This window comes from Gnatocerus cornutus, chromosome 7, assembly GCF_029298725.1.
Source record: "Gnatocerus cornutus isolate USDA-ARS CGAHR chromosome 7, icGnaCorn1.1, whole genome shotgun sequence".
NCBI classification, from domain to species: Eukaryota; Metazoa; Arthropoda; class Insecta; order Coleoptera; family Tenebrionidae; genus Gnatocerus; species Gnatocerus cornutus.
This window is the reverse complement of record NC_142239.1, coordinates 8,310,419-8,313,379: the sequence shown is the minus strand read 5'-3', so window position 1 is coordinate 8,313,379 and position 2,961 is coordinate 8,310,419.

Here is a 2,961-nt window from a genome sequence, read left to right as displayed (position 1 = left end):
TTTTTGATTTAAGATAACCCCACAAAAAAAAATCATTTGGAGCTAAATCCGGTGATCTGGCGGGCCAACAAATGTTTCCTCTCAAACTGATAACTTTGTTCGGGAACGTTGTTTGTAGATACTCCCGAACTAAAAGAGTACTATGGGCAGGACAACCATCTTGCTGGTACCAAATATTTTCAATCCGTATGTTAGGAATTTGTCTAACTGCGGGAATAATGTTATTTTGCAGTAGATCTAAGTATTTGCGAGAATTTAAATTCCCATCTATGAAAAAGGGACCAATAACGTGATTCCCAAGCATACCTGCCCATACATTTAATTTTTGGGGGTATTGAGAGCGAGCAGTGTAGGTTAAATGCAAATTATTTTTGGCCCAATATCGGCAAACGGATGGATTATGGTGCCCATGTAACGGAAAAGTGGATTCATCCGTAAATAAAATGTTTTCCAAAAACTCTGGATTTTGATTTGCCCTTTCCATTACGTGTTCGCAAAAATCCATACGTTTGATTCGATCTTCGGGAAAAATTTCGTTTGTTTTTTGCAGTTTAAATGACCGATAACCATTCTTTTTTAACACACGGCGGATTGTGTTTTTGTCAACTCCAAATTCCACAGCAAGGGTTCGACTTGACTGCATTGGATTTTCCTCAACGCTTGCACAAATCATTGTGTCCCTGTTTTCCCGTTCTTCATTGAGAATTGGTTGTTTCGGAAATTTATGTTTTTTTGGAGAGACGCAGCCGTGTGTTTCAAAATTGTGGATAATTCGGTACACTGCAGAAATTGAGGGAGGAGGACGGTTTTCAAACGCAAGAAGAAATAAATTAGAAGTGATTTCTACAATCGAGTGACCTTGAAAAAACCACTTTACAATTTGTACCTTCTCAGAAATTTCTAAGTTCATTTTGACAGTGAGATTATTATTGAACAATGACACCTACTCGTTTACCCTGACGTTTCGAAAAGAACAATCTAAGCACGAGTATCGCGGGATTTAAGGGGAATGCGTCAGCGGTACGCCCCATCACTCCTCTAATCTCCCACTTTCAATTAAAATATATTGCCATATTACGGTTGCTAATTTCCCAAACTGTATACGGCTTAACAGATGGTGACAACGATTTAATAACGCGATAAAGTCCATTAAAATGTTTTGTGGGTTAGATCTTTGTTGCGTAACACAGTACCGCCAACATTTATTTTTCTCTCAGATGCTTGTCTTGGTATGGATGATATCAAATGATCGATCTAATTTTGAGCCACATCATTTGGAGTTACGTCGAGAACATAAAAGCTCGATAGATTTTGTTGTAAAGGATTGACCAGGAACTCTTACTTTATTCATATCGAACACATGTTCATTGGAAAATAATTTGGCTACTCTAATTCATGGTAAAACACTGACATTGAGCAAAGTTCATGTATGAGAATAGAAGATGAGTCTAGGTGGTTTCTTGTTGAAAAATGTCTTCTAAAAGCTTTTGATTTAGGGTCAAACACTTGGTTGAAAGATACAGGAGCGCGGTCATATTTTGCCTAGAATAGAATTTGCGGATGATGAAGTAAGAATTTTCTTAGGTGTTGAAGTGGGGATGATGAGCCGTTACCATATTGCTGTATTTTCTTACACCATTACCCTTACAGTTTGGTCTTTCTCCCCTTTAGCTTTGTTCCTATAAGTGGTAGTGATCTATTTTCCATTCCATTCTTATCGTTAGTGTTCATGTCACCATTTTATCTGTAAATGGGATAGAATAATGGCAGTAGTTGATATATTAGCTGACTTTTACACTCCAAAGACGACGGTCTAGTTTCGATTGATACACATTTTTGAAGTTGAACGTCTTGTGCTAAGCATGAACTCTTTTATGGTGTTTTTTTTAGAAACTTCGGTTTTGATGTATATAAAATGTTCGTGGCTTGTAAAAGTATAGTGGAAGGCTTAAAACAAAATATACAGGTAAGAACATTTATTTACAAATTATAATAATTCTTTGAACCACATGGTTCATAAATTAGTGGAGGATCTTCATTGAGGCCATTATACTCGCTTTTGTCAGCACGAAACAAAATCTCCATAATTTGTTGTATTTGTGTCTCTTTTGAGTATTTTTGCAGTTTCGAGGCAACAAGATTTCCGAAAATTTGATGTTCACTATTTTCTTTTTGGGAGGCTTCTTTAAGAATTTTAAAAGGAGCCTCCAGCTTTTCCTCTTGATTCGTTTTTCGTTTTTTTCTAATTGGGGTTTCAATAATTTCTTTAGTGGCCGGAATAGAATCTTGCGATTCGATGTGTATGAAGTCTTCATCACCATTTTCCTCCCCATTATCAGTTTCAATCTGAAATTTAAAATAAGATAAAGAATACTGTATTTTTATGATTTTTTTTTTATATACTCCGAATTTTTTTATGATATATCTATTTTCGACGCAACATTTACTGCATTTTGCTGTAACTGTATTTATTATTATATGTATTAACCTGGTCTGCGTTTTACAGATCCCTTCATCAGCTGAAGGATGGTTAAACATAGCGAAACAATATGATGATATTTGGAATTTTCCACATTGTTTGGGTGCTCTAGATGGAAAACATGTCGTGCTGCAAGCACTCATTAATACAGGAAGTGAATTCTTCAATTACAAATCGACATTTTCGATTGTACTGTTTGCACTTTACAACTTTTTATACGTTGATATTGGTGCTCAGGGACGAATTTCAAACGGAGGAATATTTAAAAGTTCTCTTTTTAAGAAAATTCAACGAAATTCTTTAAATTTTCCATTGCCCGAACCTTTATAAAGTAGGCAACAGAGTCTTTTTTTTTTCTTGGGGATGAAGCATTTGCTTTGAGTGAAACATTAATGAAGCCATTTTCTGGAGTACATTCGAAAGGATCATGTAATAACCCAAAAGGCCCGCCAAAAAAAGACGTTAACATGTAAACAAAACAT